The sequence below is a fragment of the Manis javanica genome, chromosome 1, assembly GCF_040802235.1.
Source record: "Manis javanica isolate MJ-LG chromosome 1, MJ_LKY, whole genome shotgun sequence".
Lineage (NCBI taxonomy): Eukaryota > Metazoa > Chordata > Mammalia > Pholidota > Manidae > Manis > Manis javanica.
The window spans coordinates 21589452-21610841 of record NC_133156.1 but is presented as its reverse complement, the minus strand read 5'-3'; the positions used below and the strand labels follow the sequence as shown (position 1 = coordinate 21610841).

General features: G+C 47.5%; 1 long non-coding RNA gene across 3 annotated transcripts in view; it reads right to left on the bottom strand.

Moving 5' to 3' along the window:
* Positions 1 to 21390, bottom strand: part of LOC118971239 (uncharacterized) — a 72248-nt gene that overhangs the window by 16293 nt on the left and 34565 nt on the right. For all 3 annotated transcript variants that reach the window (XR_012128288.1, XR_005059597.2, XR_012128289.1), the window contains one exon: positions 21301 to 21386. This is a non-coding gene — a long non-coding RNA (uncharacterized lncRNA). The remainder of the gene's footprint in view (positions 1 to 21300; positions 21387 to 21390) is intronic.

The following is a 21390-nucleotide window of genomic DNA, read 5'->3' as shown; positions in this document are numbered from 1 at the left end:
TTCCAGGTATAAAATAAAAGTGTCCTGTAAGCATGGTGACTCTAGTTAATAATACTGTAGTGCATATTTGAAAGTTGCTAAAATAGTAGATCTTTAAAGTCCTCAACACAAGAAAATTAAATTCGGTAGCTATGGATGGTGACAGATGTTGACTAATTGTGGTGATCATTTCACAATATACACAAATATTGAATCATTATGCTACACACTTGAAACTAACATAATGTTTGTCAATTATGTTCCTCAATTTAAAAAATTGTTACACAGTGTAGAAGTTCTCGGCAACAAAATTATGCATATAGATTTGATTGAAATTTTTTTTTCCAGGCCATTAAAAAAAAAAGAATACTAAACTGCCAGTGGGAAAATCTGAGAAGAACACAAATTGGCACCATGGAGCCCCCAAAAGATAAGAAACTGGCAACATTAGGTAACTATGGATTTGGGAATGAAGGCAGAGCTGGAAACAGGGCTGTTGGAATGGCTGCCAGACCCTCACGTGGTCTGACTCAACTCAGCTTGGCCTCGGCCTTTCCACTGCACGGCAGCCTGGAGGCTGGTTCTCTAGAAGGGGGCAACGAGGCACAGGGCAGGAAGCAGACGCCTACGGAAACAGGTGGTCAAAGTCAAAGTCTCTTTAGCTGTTGAATGCTGGGACGTAAGTCTTCTGTTCCCACTCAGCTCCCTGGACGCTCGTAGCCAGCGACACACCCTAAGGAGGAAAACCCTTGCTTCCCTTGAAATCGGACCATCCCAGGAGAAAGTAACCAGAGAGTCTGGAGTAGGGGGGTCCCAGACCCCACTGCCCCATCCTGAAGGGGCAGACACCACCCCTCACATGCCGCCTTCCAGCTCCACAGGCCACTTCCTTAAACATGAGCTGGCAGCCCAGGTGCCCGGGCATCTGAGGAGCGTCTCAAGCATGGGCGACAGACCAACACACACAGAGGACACCTCAGGGAAACAGCCCGTGCAGGGAGCTGGAAAAGAAAACTACACGTCCTCAGATCAGAGATGATGTCAGTTCCATAAGGCACGATAAAGAGATCCTGTTTCTTAAAAAGAGCATTCTGAGAGAACTCTGTGGATTCAAAATACGCTGGAAGAAAGGAAAAAGGCAAGATCCTGGAAGCAAAGCTGAGCCATCTCTGAAAAAGTAGAGAGAAATGAGAAAAGAAATAGAAAAGAGAAAAAAATTAAATCAGTCTAGGATGACCAAAATTCAAAAATCAGGAGTTCTAGAACAGACAATAGAGAAACCGGAGGAGAGTTTGGGGATGAATAGTAATGAGGACTTTAAAACACCAAGGAAACCAAATCGAGGCAGTTATTAATTCCAAGCACAATCCAATGTTGCAAATGAAAAGCTATGTTCCTCACATGACTCACTTCCAAGTGGCACTTACCCAGTAATTGTTATGTAATCACTGATTACGTAAGATGTGCTCTGGGGATGGGGGCCAGGAGGGGTGCAAGGGGGTAAATCCTCACCTGTAATGGGAGGCCAAAAAGTGCCTAAAACCAGCAAAGTTTGGACATACAGGGACAAACACTTTTCTATTGTTGAAAATGGAAAGCTCTCAGAAAAGGGTAAAGGGAAGAGAGAGAAGGATGGATTTTTTTTAAGGAGCCTTGAAAACTGTTCAAATCACCTAACTAAATTATGTAAAGTATAATCTTGATTTTTTAACAAAAAATCTTTTAAAAATCTATGAAAATAAAATCACGAATAAGCATAAGGGGGAGGTAAATTCAAAGTTACTAAGGGATGAATGAGGACTGGGTAGGAAAAAACAGAGAAAGGGGCAACCACCACCTCTATACCAAGCCCCAAAATCATGCTGCCAAATGCCGTCGGGGCATCTGGCCCCGTTAGGGGGAGGCCTCTGCCAGCACATGGGATGCATTATTTCTAGCGAGCTGGTGAAGGAGAAAGCGCACATGCCATGCAGACAGCGCCTGCTTTGGGAGGCACAGGAGAGGGGGTAGCGTGCCCACCTGGGTGGCCCATGGCCCCCCTGGTTTCCTGCTTCCTTTTTCTGCTGTGGCTCTGCCCCCTCCCCGCCCGCTTGGGGCTGGTCATTGGGCTGCAGTGCCTTCCCCACAGTGCTGCCTCTCACCTTGACAGAGTGTGAGAAAAGCCCTTTTCTCTTAGTTTCAATACAGTCAAGGTTAGTTTGCCATGCAAACACTAAGAAGACGGAAGCCAGCATGCAAGAGTGCAGAGACACCTCCTTTCCAAGGCCCACGTGTCTTCCTCGACTCTGAGGTCGAGAGGGACGTGGCTTGGCTGACCCCTTTTAGGAAGCACCGCCCCCTCCTCTTCCAGGTTTGGGCCCCATCCCACAGTCTTTGCCCAGATCCCACAGTATTTGAGATGAGAAGAATGATTAGTGTGGATTGTATACAAGGAAGAGACCTGCTGCAAACCACATTCATACGAAACTGAGAAGGAAAACATAGGAATATATTGTTATTGAACCAGCCCTGACTTATTCAAGGGAAGTGTAAAAATAAACCATTACTTAAAGGCTCTGGATTGTTTTGCCTTAAACTATAGGAAGAATACTTTCCCACCCTTTTCTTTCTTGAACTGCAGCAGACTGGCTCCTGTGAAAAAGCAGACACTTAGCAGGTCACCTCTTATTGATGAAGAACTGCCATGGTCAGACGTATACCTTTCCACAGCTCCCTCGTGGGCAAGAAGACAGCTTGCTTGGAGTCCTTCCCGACCCCTTCGGATGCCTGCTGGGGTTAGTGCCCACAGCAGGGCCTCTCCCAGCTGTGTCACTGCAGACACAACCGGGACCTTCAGTGCACAGGACTGAGTCATGTTCAGTTAACCCTGAGAACATTATCTGCTCTGCAGATTATTCATACAGATAGACACCGACCCTTTCAACTACCTGACGGGACGGACTTACAAAGGTGTGTCCAAGACAAGATGGAATTGTGCAGAACACAATAAGAAACAATATGAGTTTATGATTGTACTTATTGAACGTGCATCTCTGATGGTATTCCAGACATAACATCAGCATTTTAGTCACCTTTCCTTGTATTTTTTGCACCTCTTCTTTCAGTCAGCATGGAAAATGTTTACATTGGTTATATTTGCCTAAAATTGATGCAATACGAGTGAACATGAGGACTGGGCTGACACTCATATTTTGGCCCTCTGGTGGGATGTTTTACCAGATTTGGCCAAGAAAATCCAAAATGCACAGCCAGCTGGGCACGTCTAGTACAGTGGGGTCCCAGACTTTTTTTCTTTTTTCAGGATTTATCAATGACAATGGGACTTTGTCTCAGAAAAATACAGAGAGGAAGTTATGCTTACAATGCAAGGGATAATGGACTCCCTGGAAGCCATCCATGGCCCCTTAGCTATGGAATGTGAGTGCTGTTATTTCCAAAATAAAGAGCAGGCAAATTAGAATGCTTGCCTGCGGTAATTTTCAAACTTGTGTCTGACTTGAAGAAATTCCAGTGGCTAGCCAAAGTCCGCCCCTGGGTGTGTCTGGTCGAGGAGACAATGCAGCCTTTGACACAAGGCCTCAAGGTTGTCACGCAGCAGCCATTGGTCAGTACGGACATATTTACTGAGCAAAACCATCAGGCCTCAAATGGTTGCTTCTAAAGAGTGTAAAACCAGGACGATAGGCAGAGAAAAGCTGCTTAAAAAACAAGGAGGATGTCCTTTAAATAGAAGATACGGCTGTCACCTAATTTACAACTTAATAGCTGTTTGTGATCACAGACAGGATGCCAGTTGTGTCACTCTCAGAAGGTGTATAAATCAAGGGAAGCACCATTGCTGCCTCAAACAGCACCAGGAGAGGCCAGCTTCCATCCCGGGTCATTGAACAGGACCTTGAAGCCTAAAACAGGCAAGATGATGCTCATCGGTACTGGGGGGATTCAACTCCTCTCTCCATTGACCAGCATCATACTGGGATTGCTGGGGATCGCGGACACTTCGCAGCACCTGACCGCTTTGCCCAGCCCCTTCCTTTTCATATGTCCACTGGCTTATGTCCTTGGGCAGTGTAATGTGACTTGAGCATTTCCTATGCTTTCAGAGTTCAAATTATTTGGTTCCTGTTAAAGTTACCATTCCTTGATTTATGATTCTCTGCAATCTCACGTCTGGATTCCTGCGGCTCCATTCTCTGGTCTGTGACACTGTCCGGTCCCATGTTATGAGCACTTTATTCAGGGAGAAATAGTTGACAGTCACACATGTTGTTGTGTATTAAGAAAACCAGTATGCCACAGTGTTATCGCTCTTGCACTGATTTGAGAGAGCAGATGAAGAAAGGCAAAATGCCTTTTCTATACCAAGGACATTGTCTGATAGATACTAAGTTTTAAAAACTGATCAAATGAATAATTAGCATGAAATGTTTTTGGCTTCATAACACAAGGGAATGGTCCTAGGAAAGGACAAACACTGAGAGCTTTATACTTGCTTATAAACCTGCTCTTCTGTCTCTCAGGAGAAAATTATTTTAAAAAATGATACTAGACAAATTAAACCTCATTATAATCTAGCCAGAGGCAGTACATTTGAAATTTAAAGGCTCTGTCTTCTAATCACTGTGCAGCCAGGAGTTCTTCTTGCTGACCTTAGGCAAGTCACTTAACCTCTTAGTGGTTCACCTTTCCCATCTGCAAAACGTGCACATTAGTGTCAACGCTCATGAACATTTTCATGAATCACTTGCAAATAGTGATGAAAAATAATGCTGTCCTTTTATAAGATGTGGTTACTGAAGTTTGACATACAGTAGGCAACCGAATGAATGTTTATCACATAGTAATGAGTGACTGGACGATGCAAATGTGCTACCGTATTTTTCATGCCAGCATCCCTGGAACTCGTGGAAGCCAATGTAGGCATTCCCCCAGTTTTCCCCACTCCTGGCTTCAGGCTCCCCTCCAGGCCTCTCTCTCCTTCCCAGGCCCTCCTTCAGGACACCCTGTTCTTTCCTAACTTGTTCCCCGAGCTGATCCCATCTGCCACTTCTCACTCATTCCAGCACTAACCCAAACTGGTCCAGGTCTGGCCTGCCACGACAGGACAGATGACAACGGACGCCACGCATCCAAGGAGACCAGGGAGAGAGCATCAGCACGGCGCTGTGGCGTCCCAGCGGTCCACCTGCGGCTAACAACAGCCCAGCTGCAACACCTCACCAAGTGAGAAGAAAGACTATTTCTCAAGCATTCAACATTCACGATCTCCAGAGATGCTTCTCTGGACACATGGACAATATAAAAAAGAAAGGTTCTTCTGACTCCAGGGCACCTGTAATTTGCTGCTGCGTAAAGCTTAAAGAACGTTCCGCTTGTCTGGCATTTATAGGGTGGGTCCGCCTGTGGCAGCCTGTGGACTCACCCTCACATTCCCTGTAGGCTCTGTAAGGTTCCCTTGAACCTACAGTTTCCAAGTCAGAACAATAGGATTACTGTTATCTTAACACAACCGAAGTATTTCCTTTCCTTTTGTGGCCCCTGGTTAACTCTACCTTGAAAGTTCAACTATTCCCTGAGCCTCCTAGATAGGTATAGCTTCCATGTCCCATTTGAGCTGAAATGTCAAACTCGCCCACACTTGGAAGAAAGGATAAAAATAGTAGAATAGCGTAGGCCAAACAGAGGTGGTTTGATTGACAGTATAATGAGGCTCAGTGCTTTAAGCAGCCCTCAGACAGAAAAGCCTACAAGCCACAGAAGCCTGTCCACGTTGCTCTTGGGCTCCAGGGCAGAGACCCTGGAAGGCCTGACAGCGAGTGACAGCCTCGTGGTTCCTGGAGTTCCGATAAGGCAGCTACGTGTCGGGGGCAGGGCTGCAGGGCCAGGAGCACACGTGGAGGCTCTGTGTGATGAAACTGAGGCCTTGAGAAGGGACCAAACTGAATGCCCAGACAGTGAACACAGAGTTTCTGGACTGAAAAGTAAAGGTTTGATGCCTGGTGTTAGTTAAGAGGGACAAGAGCTTGGTGGGTCACCTGACTGTCATCGCCATCACCCAGATTCGATTATTTCTTTCAACTCACAAAAGACACAAGTATTGCAGCACTGACACGTCTTCAAATGCTTCTTTCTTACCGGTTTGTCTTAAATTCCTTTGCATGTAAACCCAATTATCAGGAATCCACTACCTTTTCTATTGATCTTTGTAAATGCCCTTGAAGCGATTGGAGTTCTCTAAGTCCAGCCAACAGGAGAGGGCAAGAGAGGATACAGCAGGCACGGCCAGTTCTTCCAGCCTCGACTCTACAGGGACACACTTTAAGCATGTGCAATATTATCTGTCAGTTATACTGTGATAAAACTGGGGAAAACTGCAGTCCATAGTAACAGAATGATTCATACGGAATCTTAAAAGATGTACTAAAATTATCTATTCATAGAAAATAAATAAATAGGAGGATACCCTTCATTCCCACTCTCTTTGCATTTGCAAAAACAAATCTCACGTGCCCAGGCCAGATGCCAGGCAGCTGGGAAATGCAGTCCCTGCCTAGTGAGAGCCCTACATCACGGCAGGGCAGCCGGAGCATTCACAGCGTGTAGCCATCCCTGCCACATTGCCCTCTGCTCTCCTCTCCCTACCGCTCCCCCCAGATGCCTTCACTGCTTCTATCACAGCCTAAAGACAGGGAGAGCCCAAGGGGACCGAGGCACTGGCACCCTGGAGCCAGGGCCTCGAGGGTCATGGCTCAACAGCACTTCGGGGAGGAGCGGTTTTGCTGTTGGCCGTGCAAAGATGGTCGTGGCAGAGCTAAGAAAGGGGCGCAGGCAGACAGGGCCTCTGTGACTGTGCGCATCACCGCTCCCACCTGTCATTGTCAGTTCTCTTTTTGTCTCAATGACACAGACATTCTCACAAATTTCTCATGTTTTGCTTATAATAAGAAACCTATAGTTCTCCTTTTCCTCATCATACTATACAGTTTTCTAGCTTAAGAATCAAGTCACTCCTTTAAAAGCCCCTTGAAGTGACTCCTGTGGCATCCCGCAGAAAATGAATTTTAGTGACTGTCTTGAAGAGGGGATCCTTTATATTACTTGTAAGATCAGATCAGAGTGTATTGTTTCCATTTTCAGGGAGTGGCATTGTTCTCTGGGCTTTTTAAGTGTCTTGCCGGACCATTTTGTCTGCTAGGGAGACTGCAAATTTCTGAAGATAACTGGAAGGCCAGAAATGGAGTGTTTGTAGGGGTCATTTGGACAGTGCCTAGACTGAAGCATTGATTAAGTCATTCATCTTCTCAAGAAAAATTATCATTAATATCATGAATATTGAATATTAGCATCCCTGAGATGATACAGGCTCTGGGCCAGGCCCTGGGGGTACAGCCATGGACCTGAACTTACTTAATCTACAAAGACCTTTTCTCCAAGCAAGGTAATCATCCCAGGTTCCAGGGATGAAGACATGACGCGTCTCCTTGCGGGCCCCATCCAGCCCAAGTGCCGTCCTTCCTGAGGCCCGCTGGCATCAGCGTTGAGGCCAAGGGATGAGTCGGTGTCTGGGGAGTTGAGGTGGGGGAGGATCCCAGACTGGGAATAGCAGGTTCAAATCCCAGAGGCAAGAAGATGGGGAAATCAAGGAACTGAAAGATGTTCCCGTTTGGCCCCAGCTCAGAGCACTGGGAGAATAAACAAGAAAGCAAGGCTGGGGACAAATTATGTGTGAACCACCTGAGGCATTTTACGTCTATCTTTAGGGGAGGGAAGTCACTGAATGTTAGAAGCAGGGGAAGGAGACATCCGAATATAGACTTTTGGAAGATCTCTGGCAGGTACATGGAAAAGGGATGAAGAGGGATTAGAGGGGAAGCAGAGACCAGAGGGAGTTACTGCCATAGCCCAGCCAGCAGGAAGATGGCGCTGGGGTGAGGACAGAAACAGCGAGACCCAACATGTGGGCAGGGTAGAACCGGCAGATCGGACAGGATGTGGAGAGGGGAGGGAGGGTGAGGCTCCAGGGATGACATCCAGGCTCCTGGCTGTCACCCACTGCATTGTGCACCCCCAAATTCATCCGCTGGAGTTCTAACCTCCAACACCTCAGAATGGCACCTGATTTGGAGAGAGGGTCCTTACGCAGGTTATCAAGTTAAAATGAGTTTATCAGGGGGAGCGCTAATCCAGTATGACTGGTATCCTTGTAAAGAGGGGAAATTTGGAGACAGACAAGCACTCGCAGAGAACACCATGTACAGACGGCAGAGATCAGGGTGATTTACTACACCCCAAGGGACAGGGGAGCCCAGGAGCCAGGGGAGGGGCACAGGGGGGATTCTCCCTCACGGCCTCAGAAGGAACCAGCCCTGCCGACACCTTGATCTCGGACTCCAGCCTCCAGGACTGCACATTTCTGTCCTGTAAGCCACCCTGTTTACAGTACTTAAGGCAGCTGGGGAGCTAATGCTCTGAGACCTTGGGTGGTGCCAGCTCTGAGCTCCACCAGCTGAGAAAGAGCCCCTGCAGAGGAATGAGGCTCTTACACCACCAGCAGAAGTGATTTTCCAGCCACACATCACAAAATTGTCTTTTTTATCTGAAAATGAGATAATATATAACTTAAAGCAACATCAGTTTCCAAACGATCAAGGAGCTGATCATTTGAACTCAGTAAAGGCTGTGTTGTTACTTGAATACAAATTAAAGGAAATTTTTAAAGAGAAAAACCATAATCTTGTGACAGCTTTCTACCCCTAAGCTATGAAACAGCTCTGGTCCCATTTCTTCATTTCCAGAAGCAAGTTTATTAAGAATTCTGATATCCTGCCCTTTAAATGGGATACTGATCATTCTGAATCACTTGAACTTGTTCTAGCTTATGTAGTGTTTCGAATAAAGTGAGACGTGTGGTTACTATAAAATACTTATTAATACAAGGCAGCATTACTGAATCTGCTTAAATCAAACCGGTGGAGATGAGAACTTAGTCTGGTGCCTGGCATAGAGTAGAAACTCGGGAACTATTTAATGAATGAATAAGTGAATGATACAGTCATCAAACACTAACATCAGAAATTTATGTTAAAGATGACCTAGAGTAGTAGTTTTCAGATAATTTTTAGCTGTGGAACTTTTTGTTCAGAGACTTCGTACATGAAACTCGCCATATAAAGCCGATGAAACCGCACCGCGCCGGGCCAAGTGCCGTTAGGGACTCGCAGCCTAGCCGCCTCCCCATGCTCTCACCCCACCAACCAGCAGGGCTGAAATGGAGTCCTGGGGTTCAGGGACCATTCTGAAAAGCCCTGGTTGGAGTCCAGCTGAAGCACTGTCTCTTAATATAATTCCCTCCTGAAACCCCACTAACAGGAGGGCAAAGAACTCTGTTTAAAGTTACATTCCACTAAAGCAAAGAGAAAGGCAAAGTGCATGACCTATTACAGCCACTGTTTGGCATGCAGAACGCCTGGGAAGGCGTGGTGCCTATCCTGGCAGAGGGGAGGAGGCTCCTGGCTGAGCGCTGGCAATGGATGCGCCAATTTTTCAGGCAGAGCCCATAAAGGGCCAGAACTGGAGGCTCCACTGCCATAGAAGGCAAAGGACTGGACAGAAAACAGTGCTTGTTGACGTCAGTGGACAGAGCCTTTGAGCGTCCAGGTGTGCCATCCCACCCCCAGACTGCACCTCGTGGGAGACCACAGGCTTCCCCCCAGAAATCATTAATAAGATAAGACCGAGACTCTAAGACTCCAGGTATGGCTAGAGAGAGAGAAAACACAAGGAGGGTTAAATGAAAGTCTGCAATCTGAGTGACACCCCCAAATGCTGTCCCTTCCCTGGACTCAGAGTATCCCCACCAGCCTGAATAGCTCAGTGTCCCAGGCAACAGACTTAAAGATCCACCTGCTGAGAAACGGAGTGACCCGGAACAAAGCCCTCGGCTGCACGCTGACAGGGGTGCCTCGGCTGCGCGGCTTCATCCCTGCCCAGCTGCCTTCCAGCAAATTTCACTAGAAATGAGGCAAGAAAAAATTATACAAGAAAATTTCCCAAACTGAAAGATTCAGGTCCCCAGCTTGCAAGCACTCCTCAAATGCTTGGCCAAAAAAAACCCATTAATTGCTTTGAAAATAGATCTGTGGAAAGACTCATCAGTTAGAAGCTGCAGAGCACAAAAGATGAGGAAAAATCTAAATGAATTCCAGAGATTAAAAAAATTAAGGTCAAATACAACCCAGGGATATAGAAGTCAAAGGAGAAATGCCTTCAAAAGTAAGAGGAAAAAAATTAATTTAAACTCTAATACCCAGCCAACCAATAAATCAAGTGTAAATGTAGAATAAAGACATCTCAAATGACTCAGGAGCTTTTTAAAAATTGAATAATGGGATTAGCCTAGAAAACAATAGCACCTCTACACTGTGTTCCCTGAGCCCCACTTTCCCTCCCAGCTCGGGCACAGCCACGCCCTTCCTAATTCCTGGACTCACTATTCTTTCCTTCAACACCCCAGGCCAAATGGCTGCAGGAAACCAGACCGCACCCCAGGACGGCCCCTGGAGTCCCAAACCCAGCAGACAGTAAGAGTTGGAAAGAAGGACAGAAGCGAAGTGCTGAAGATACTTGTAACTGGCTGATTCGAAACGGCAAAAGCCCATTAATTGACTCAATTCCAGAGTTGTGGTTACAGTTACTACCTTCACATTAAGTATCATTTTACTCATTTGGTTATGAAGTTTAATGTGACACAGTATCAGGCTTCATGGCGCGACGAGGACGACAATGGTGATGGGAGAGATTTTTAGAAGGTAGAAAGTAAAAGAAAAGGAACACACGTAAGATGGTGGGTCCAGGGGTGGGTAAAATTGTAGTATTTCCAGAATATCTCACCTGGCTTTAGTGCACCTGCATATCAACAGGTGTTTCTCATGGGTGGAGAGCAGTTGTCTCCAGATCAATGGTAATCACCTGGGCAACAGAGGGCTGATCCGAACCTGAGAGGTGAGGGGGAGGGCCGGTTTACTTTGGTCAGAGGTTCAGTTAAAACCCCATTAAAATTAACTGTATGGGGTGTGTTAATTAACTAATCATAGGGGAATTTTAAATAATGGATATTAAATTTAGGTATCAAATTCCAGCAAGAATAGGAGAGGAAACAAGGGTGGTATGTGATTGCTCTGAAATAAATTAACAAAAAACAAATGACAACGTCAAAGGTGCTCATTAGTAGTAGTTCCATTTACTGAGCATCTAAAATGTATCAGACCCTGTATTAAGCTGTTCACATTGATTTATTTTCACCACTTGGTCTCTTTTGAGGTCCTACAACTTTGATTTATTGGAAATTCCTTCTTTGAGTTAGTTTGGGTCAATAATAAGAGGATTAAACTTGAGTTGCTCTATTGTTTTTAATGATAAAATAATCAAATGAGAGGGACCGAGTAAGATGACCAGTCCCGGTTTATATCTGTCACCTGAAAACTGATTAAATGGACCTATTTTGCCATGTGATTCCCACATATTCCTGGACACATTAGTATCAGTTTTGCTCAATCAAGATCCTGTCCCCACGGCTGCTGCTCGCCTTTTAATGGGAGTCTAACTTGGGAGAACAAACTGTCTACTTGGAGCAAATATCGGAGGTGCAGCCAGCTCAGACTCCAGTGTGATTCGGGGAAGGAAAAATATAAACAAAGAGAATAAGCTGGGCCGAGAACTCATCTTCCCAAATCTCACCCAGCAGCGTAGAAATGCTCATTAAGTGTGTGTGCGGTTTGACCTGCAGGACCACTGACACTCGTGGGCCTTGCAAACAGGTTTTTCAAGACCCATGGCCCGCAGACATTCACAGTCTTGACCCATCAAAAGCAGTTGTGTTGGCTTTTACCCCAGAAGGCTTCAATCATGATTCAAAATCTTACCAGTCTGGCATCACAACCAGCAAGAATAATGACACCAGCTGTTAATTAAATCTAAGGCAGCGATAAGGAGAAAATGGTCACATTAATCGTGTATTAAGAACTTAAAAACAGCTCCCAAAACAGGCTGCTGGAGTTCACACTCCAGCCTGTAATGTTGAGCGTTTTAAAGCTCTCACTGCCCACTGCCCAACAAGCTAAGGCTGAACGTCCAGCTGAATGAGGCAAATTCCCTTTTCTGGCACCGAGTGAAGATGAGAAACTTGAGCTGTTTGCTGCCAGCCGCAAGGTCACTGCAAGTCAATCATTTCACGGGGTCTTGCCAATATTATGTGTTTATCGTAATGAAGTACAAACCCAGCTATGTCAAGGTTATCATATCTACTCAAAGAGAGTATTTCAAACACCAAAGAACTAAATATTTTTAACCACCAGATCAAAAGGAGGTGCCATTGGCTCCTTATTGTGTACAAGTTAGGACCTGAAATATTTGGGGCATAAGAATGTGATAAAGGACAAAATCCCTTTTTAAGGCACAACACTGTTCTGTAGGCCAAGTGCAAAGCTACAGAATGTCAGAATAGGAAGGGACTTTGGAGGTCATCCGAATCAACCCTACCCTGCTTGAAAAGAGGAAACTGGAGTCCAGGGATGGTAAATAACTTTCACGGGGTCATAGTTGGTCTGGAATCCAGGCCTCCACACTTCCCACTGCTTCTCTTTCCCTTGTGGGAAGTGCACAGTCCCCCCAAGGGTCCAGCACAAGACGAGCTCAATGCGTAGGTGTACAAACCGGGTACAAAGCACGTGAGCCACCTTGTCAATATGGGGTGCCATCTGTCTGGATATGACGAATTCTGGAGCCACTACAGAAATGATAATCCCAGGACAGTTGAATAAAGGCCGTGCATGACATTTGGTAAGAGCTTCTTTCTACATCAGTCTATCCAGTTAACTCAGCTCTTCCTTTTCCACATTAAATCATTTCTTTTCTTGGTGCCACACCTACTGAAGAGCTAATCAGACAATAAAGATACACTGAGCCCTTCCTATTGAAGCACTAACTTTGTTTCTTTCAACCTGTCAGCTTATCATCATTTTACTTCAAAAGTGTCTAGAAAGACATTGCCTTTCTTATGCCAATATTTTCATAGTTGTACAATGTATCGAAGTCTTCCTTAAGGTTCTGCCTATAGGAAGTGCAGTTTTATGACAAAAGTCACAAAAAAACGTGGAGTTTTTTGTAGGGTTAAAATGCCCCAAATATTCATTTGAAATTTCATCTGATACTTCATTCACCAACCCTACCATTTTCTATCAGGACTTTTTAATATCCAAACCATAGTACTTAATTTTTGTCCTCCAATCTAGGCTCAGTAAAAATTGACTTAGTAAGTTGATACTGATCGAGACATAAAAACAATCCTTTTTATAAATAGATTTTAATATTATGTATCTACTGACCGATGCAATTCACTCTGGCTCCCCAATTCACTCAGCTGCAAGAAAAATACGAAAGAACTGGTGTGTCTGCTTCCTCCTTTCCTGTGTCCTTGGAAAACATGGCCCATCACCGACTACTCACTGGGCACTCGACTAGTTGTCGTGGAACCAAAGCGTGATGACTCGTAGTTTCTGTCCTCAAGGGCCCAGGGTCCAGAGAGGGAGAATGTGCTAACGGATAAACTTTTTCTCTAAAAGTGTCCTCTTCACGTTTTTGTTCCCGCTGTGAAGGTGGGGAACAAGTCACCTATCAGAAAGACATTTGAGTCAAGGAATCCCACAGAAAGACCCTAAGAGTTACACTTTAGGGTTGGTGTTTGAATCTACAATTCTCCAGGTGCAACAATCGTAAGCCACGTGCCCCGTTTCTTCTTCCTGGGGCTGGGGTACCCAACTCCCTGCATGCTGGAGGTGGGCTGTGGGCCTGCACAGACAGGAATTTTAGGAAACCTGCCCACTGACTGGGTTCCTCGAACCATCCGAAGTACTACTGATAATGCCCAGGACTCCATGCCCGGTTTAAAATCTAAGCTTAGAGATTCTAAGGCCATGACGACGACAGGAAAATCACAAGAAAATGGTAATAGAAGTACTCTGAAAGAAGACTGGCGTAGCTGTGAATTTCCTGTCATTCAGCAAGAACACAAACCAAGCGGCCTGCAGGGGAAACATCGCAGAGAAACCTGGCAGTTAGGCTGCCCATCTTGAATGGGCGCTAGTCTGAATGCTGCTCTGAACGGTTAGCACAGATTCAGCGGCTTGAAAGACCCCAGCCCAGCCACTTCGGTCCAGGAGATCGGTTTCACAGGGTGAAAACCCAGGTGCCCTTTGGGGGGTGTGGGGAGAACCAGTTTCCTGGGCTTTCCCAGCTTCGGGGCGTGCTGCGCTCAGTCTGTGCCCGTTCCTCCCGTGGTCCCCTGCGGGCTCCCTCGCACTCAGCTCTCCTCTCTCCTCTGCTGAGCTTCTCGGCCTCCCTCTCCCGAGGACGGTGGTGCTATCTTCGGGCCCCTGGATCTCCCTCGCTGCCCCCAACACCCGACATTAAACACATCTGCGAAGCCCCTTTTGCTATGTAAGCTGACATGCATGGGTGACGAGGATGAGACATCCATATTTTGTGGGGCCCTTGTTCGGCCTGCCACACTCAGTCAGAAGTCACCTCCACCAAAGGAACAGTTCCCATCCACTCTCAGATGTGGCTGGAAACGAGGCTGAGATGCCGACACCAAATGGCCCAAGGCTCGTTCCACTACACTGTGATTTCTCACCCTCGGTATGGCGCTCCTGTCCTGGCGAGATGGGGACCCAGCCTCTGGTGACTTGTTTTGCTGTTTCCTGCTAAGTCACGTTCCCAGCCCTGACCGAGTCCGGTTTAGGCTCTTACCACATCACTGTTCTGGCACTTGGCCCTGACCAGCCGCTTCCCGCCTATCACATGGGTATTGATTTCCAGGGTTACCAACATTCAACTTGAAAGATTCCCTTATTTCCCCCATCCTCCTTTTTAAACTTTCTAAGGTTTTCACAAAATATTGTAGTTTGTGCCAACTGTGAATTTCATTATTATAAAGAATTTCTGAAAATTTTAATGAAGCCATCTCATAGCATGACATCTAATTTCGATCTTCATCAGGTAATTCATGAAATAAACAGGGAGCCTTCAGTTTATGATCTATATAAACTTCAGTCAATATAATAGTTCTTACTTCAAAATTTTTCAATATATTTTGTCTTAAGATACAATGTGTTCATTCTATTACATTCAATTACATACTATTACAGTCTATTTCATTACTATTACATCACTATTTCATACTATTACATTCATACTTAATAGAGACAGCACTGAGCAATATAGCATTTTTGTGCTATTCATTTTTTAGTCTTCTATCCTCAACTAAGATTATTAGTTAACAGAAACAAAACCTTTGACTTCTGTCATATCCTCAATGCTAACTAATTATGGATTCACCACATAATTAGCAATCAAATTATTTTTGGTTGATTGACTAATCTTTTCTTAAAGTCCCATATGGCTATAGGATTTCATTCCTTTCTGCGAATCTGGACATGTTTCAATTTAAACAAGTTAAATATATGGAAACTTGGATTTACTTTTAAAAAAAGAAAGTGAGAGAGTGATGATTTAATTTTGAATAGGATATAAGATTCTTAATAATAAGAACTATCCATCACAAAATTTAGAGCAATGTTAAAGAGTCATTCTCTATATCTCTTAGAAACAAGTAATTTGAAAGAGGGGTGCAGCATAGCGCCCCTTCAGTGAGTCCGGCTCTGTGCCCTAGAACCAAGACCTTACAAGTTTACAGCTGTTTCTGACAAGTCACCTGAACGTCCCATTCAGGACAGAGGTATGTCACAAGGTGAGCATGTGCCATTGGGGACCCACTTACAGGGCACAGTTGTAAAAGTGCCCTTCATGGAGGAGCCAATCAATATATATTGTACAGGAATATACTGATTACAAAGTAAAATGTGGCGTGTCCTAAGTGGTTGCTATCTCCTTCATTTTCGGCTCTCTAATGATTTTTTAAAATATCTGTGTGTTTCTTTACAGTTCCATCGTCTGCTGCCCCATGTTTGATTCTGGCTTATACATCACCACAATTTTAATATCTACCTTTTTGAAAACTCTAATTTTATTTCATTTTTATTCTTCCTTTTTATTCCTGTATAGCACAGGGCATTCACAAGGAAACCTGCCCACCCCTGGAACCCTGCCCAGGGTGGGGACAGACAGAGAACCTCTCAGATCCCAGAAGGCCCCGCCCTCCTCCCCAAGGTCATCTTCTCCCGACTGCTCATGCGACAGATTATTTTTGCTCGCTTTTGAACTCACTTTATTTTAAATTTTGATTGTTTACCAGACTTCTATGCCCCCCCCACCCCCCACCGCCACAGACACACAAAGATTGATTCTTGGAGATATAGTTTCTTTCTTCTTTGAAAAAGATGAACTTAATGATGCAGTTCATTATCTCAATAATGTCATATTCATCATTAAATCCGTCTTTCTTCTGACTTACTAACGGGCCTCCGATTTCTTTTTCTCCAACCCTTTTTAAAAAGCTCTGGAAGTCCCTGTGACCCGCCTGCCCACACATGCCTCCCAGGGGCCGCTGTCCTTCCCTGTCCCTTGGAGTTCTCGTGTGCACGACCTCTGGGTGCTTCTTATATTCTCAGAGATCATCTTACGGCTTTGAGGTGCCGCCCTCTCCTCCTCTGCGAGCCTCAGTACAGCTGTACTTCCCCTTGATTAAATAAATCCCATATGTATTAATTATAGAGTGTTGCTTAAATTTCTGAGGGTTCCTGGGGCCTCGTAAGCATTTAATAATTTCATTTCACTCGGCTGAGTAGTTTTATTCTTAACACTCTAAACCTGAGAGCCAGGCCTGCGTGCTGCTGTGGGCGACACGCCGTGAGCCTTCACGATGCCCACTTCAAATGGCCGCTGGGGCTTCTTTCCATAACTCTTGCCCCCAGTCACATCCCTTCTCTGTTCAGAGGCTGATGGGGTGTTGGCTGGGGCTCTAGTCTCTGCCTCTACCATCGATGTTTCTTTCTGTCACTGACTAAGCAAACCTTGGATGACAGATATGCCGTGAGCTTCTTTCCCAGAAGATGCCTGGAATAACTCTCCCCGAGGAAATATTTTGAGCACATTAAGCAATCTGAAGAATAGAAAACTCTACATACATCTCCCATGCTTGACACCCCTGAACTCTAGGGATCCAGAATACTGCAGAGGACCGAACCCCTGACTAGAAGAAGGGAGGCACACGTCCTGGGCAGGCAGCTAACAGCTGTGGGGGCTTAGGCAGCGCCCCCCAATGGCATTTTCTTCATCTGTGGGATTGTGCAAGGTGTTCTCGATGGATGTGTGAGGGAGGTGCCAAGTACGAGAGAATCTATGAGGGTGCACGTATTCACGATCCCAAATATAAGTGAAATTACACAAAACCTTGAGTTACGAGGTTTCCTTGAAAAAGCACTGGGTGAGCACATGGGTTTCGAAATGCTGACAACACTAAGTGAGAAGACCTGCAGACGATCTAAGAACCTGGTATCATGAGGACGGTTAGGTTCCTTTTGTCTCTGGCATTTTTGGCCTATTGGTCACTCTCTCTTCCTGCGCTCCGCCCCGCCCGGAGTTCTCTGCAGATTATATGATCCACACTTAGGGTTTGGGGCTCTCCACTCCTTCAGCTTTCCTAGTGAAAATAAATAATTCCTTCTACTTGTGAGAAATAAAATTAAAAAACCAAAGGACCAGTCTCTGGGCAGAAAGTCCCCCCAGCTGACCCTCTGCCAGTGCTCCCTGAGGCTCGGCTGTGCCAGGGTTGGGGCACCGGGAAGGGCACTGTGTTGAAGGGCAGCTCTGAGCCTGTCTGGGCCTGCGTTTCCCACTAGCTCTGTGTGGGTGGGCATATCATTTCGTCTCACGGAGCCCCACCCCTGAATAAGAAGTTACCACCTTGCTGCGCATAGCCAGGGCCTGCCCAGAATCAGCTCTGGGGGGGCTCCCTTACTGCAGGGCGGCCAGAGGACTCTGAGGGCTTGCGGGTGGCCCAGGGGACTGGAGCAGCGTTTTTCCCACATGTAGATTCGAGCTGGACTGAGGGGCAGGAGCCCCCAGAGAAAACCCTCAAGGGAGAGTCACCCCAGACAGCGGAGCTCTGGGCGCAGAGGGCTTGAAGCGGCTGAGCCGGCTGCGTCCCCTTCCCCATCCCCGCCTCAGACCTGCGGGGATATCAGGGGCAAGGCTGGGGTGACGGGACTTCTAGAGGCTGCTCGGGGGCAAGGGCGCCCACCACTGGGAAGCCGGCTGCGGGATCTTACTGTTAACAGCATCAGGTGACCAGGGAGGGAGGGAGAATGAGGAGCAGGCCGGGGGACGGGGCTGGGCCACGGGCGAGGACCAACACTGGCTGTTTCAGGCCGAGCTCAGGGAGGCCGGATCATTTCTCTTCCCGTTTGGCCTCTAAGCTGATCTAAGAATGAAAACCCAGAGAGTGGCTCTCAGCAGGCAGCCTGCTGGTGAACTTCTCCCTGCACCCCAAACGCCAGGTTCCGGGGCCCGGCCGAGAAGGGATGGTGGTAACGGAGAGGTGGAATGTGGTTGAGCCCCTTTCCTGTACCTAAAATGTCTTGTGCTGTCATGAAGAAGGAAACTTAAAATCACAGCTACGAAGAATCAACTTGCACAGATAGTGATTGTGTACAGGGGGCCAAAGAAGGATCCAGCTGTTTTACATGCACGCACGGGGGTGGGGGGGCGGGGGGGACACCTGGGCGGTGGCCCCTGTGTTCCTGCTGAGCATGGGGGGCTGGCTGCGATGCCTCCCACTGCACGGCAGGAGGGGCGAACAGGTCCTTCCCCGGACTTGGAAGCATTTGGTCACCGGCGTGGAAGGGCTGGGCCGGCCTCGCTGCCTCCCACAGGAAGTGGTGGGCGAAGGGCACAGCTACAGGCTTCCCTGTGCAGCACAAATTGGCCCCATTTGTGCAAAACATTCTTATCTGATGAAGAACTGAAGGTGGACGGTGTGCTGAGGTGCTGGAAATCATACCAGGTCTGCTCGCGTCCCCTCATTTCCCCTGTCCCGCCGTCCCCTCCCCATCTTGGCCATCACACTGGCCTCCTGGCTGTCTCCCAGCTTTTCATATGGTTTTGATTAGGAAGGACAAATATGAGAACAGAAACGTTCCCAGGTTTTTCTCATCTTCTTTCCGAGTAATATGCTTCAATTTCTAATCTTCTTGTATGTCTGTATCAGGAATATGGGTATCTCAACCTGAAAGTGTCCCTTTTTATCGTATCCCTTATAAAAGCTGTTTTGGAAAAAGAAATATTAATGTGAGTCAATCAAACTACACTTGGCTAAAAACTACTCATTTTCTAGGAGAGATGAACTGAACTGGTTTTCAGCCCCAGCTCTGCCTCTGGCCGGCTGTGTGGCCTTGGACAGTTTACCTGAAGTTCTGTGTTTAATTTTCTCATCTCTGAAATTGACGGAGTTGCATCAGGCCCTCCCCCAGGTACCTCCCCGGAGATCGTATGATCGACAGGTTCGTTGATACCAACTTCCTGAGATAAGCTGAAATGTGCAGGAAAATGAGGACCGAGAGAAAGATTCAAGTCGTTGTATCACTTCACTAACAAAAGTTGAAATGACCAAAAAATAGAGCCGATTCCAAGTTGTCTGCCCCACTTTAGTCAAGGCGTGACTGCGGCAGGACCCACGCAGATTGCAGAGCACGTGACAGCATTCTTGTCCATAGCCAGTGGCGAGCTGCCTAGGCCTCGGGCTGTGGACCCTGGCAGCTGGCCTCTGCTGCCCCTGGGGTGCCTTCCCGTGGGGGCCGCGTTTACTCGGCAGGGCTGAGCTCGGCCCCCACGCCTCCAGGCAGTCGGGCAGCATCTGCCGGGGCTGAAGGTTTGGGGAGAGGCTGGAGGGGCCACCCAGATCGCCCTTGGCCTGCACTGCGCAGTGTGGCCCTTCCTCAGGGGCACCGACAGGTGCGCCAGCTCGGCTGTCAGCCTTCAGCCGGGGAGACGTTCCACCCCAGGGCTCTGTGCGGTCATCGCCAACACCCCAGTCCAGAAACACAAACCACTCGCCCTTAGGTCAGAGTTTATGAAGCCGTCTGCAGGACCGGGGAGGGGCAGCTGACTAAAGGCCGGGCAGAGGGGCATGTGGGCACCACGGAAGCAAAGAAGTCAGGTTACACCCTTACGTTTTCACCCCAATTGAGTGGTTCTTGCTTTTATTTTACCATTTACTGAAGATGAGCACATTTTCCTAAGAGTATCCTAAACTTGCAGAAATGACTGCTTAGAGAGTTGCCTGAAAATCTAAATGACGGGATGTGAAAGTGGAGTTCGTATTGCAAAGAGGAGGGAGTGTCCTTCGCAGAAGGATGGGGGCCCGCACCTCTCCCACCTGTGGGAGCCCCGCGTGTACTGGTGCGGACCGTGCCGCCCCCCCAGCCTGGCAGTCAGACCCCCGAGGTCGCTCCCCGCAGGACGTGCCCCGTGGAGCCTGCTAAGTAGGTGTGAGCCGGGGCAGCGGCTCAGGCTTCAAACACTAAGGGACAGACGGGTGGAGAGACTGACCAAGACCGAAGAGCCCCGTTTACAATGAAAACGCCTTTTGAAGTCCGTACTTGGGGGCCAGTGTCTACCTTGCTCCCCCTCGCTTCACTGACCACCTGCATCCTCACTGCCCTGAGGCTGTGCATCACCAGTGCAGGAAGGGGCGCCTCTGCCCTTCCAGACACAGTGATTAGGGCGCAGCCTGCACCCCCCGGTGCCTGGGCCACCCCGAGGTGCGTTTTACCTCTGGCTCTACAAAGGCTTCCTCCCACGGGGGAGTGTGCAGGCGGTTGAGGAAGGGAAAACGGAGCATAAAGGGAAGATATTTCTAGATCTGAACTTGAACCAGCTACTGCTGACAGCAGGGGTAACTAATGTTCAGAACTGAGAAGCGCAGACAGGCATCGCATGGCTGAGGGGTGCCCTGCAGGCAAGAACCGTGTCTCCTACAGCTCACAGGGTGGGACTGATTTTGAAAACCCCAGAAGGCAGGTTGGATCTTTGGGGATTTACCAGTCTTTTGTTCAAAAGCTTAGTAAGGACTTTGGCAGGACCACCGGGTTCTAAGTCATCTCAGTGGGTTACCTCCCCACCTCTATGCTCCACCCGGACTACCTGGCACCAGGTGTACCCTACTTGGTCATCCTAAAGGCCACAACTCCCTCCACCTGGAGAGGCAGGACTGCAAAGAGGCCACCAAGGCCTTGGCCTGGGACCTGCTTACAGCCTCTCCCTCCAGAGATGGAACAGACAAGCCACCACACGCGGCACAGGACTCACCAGCTGTCGTTTGGGCTGCGGCCATGTCCGCGACAGGGACGTTCTTGCCCAGAGAAGCTCCATTTTCCGCGGTGAAAGCCTGCACCCTGG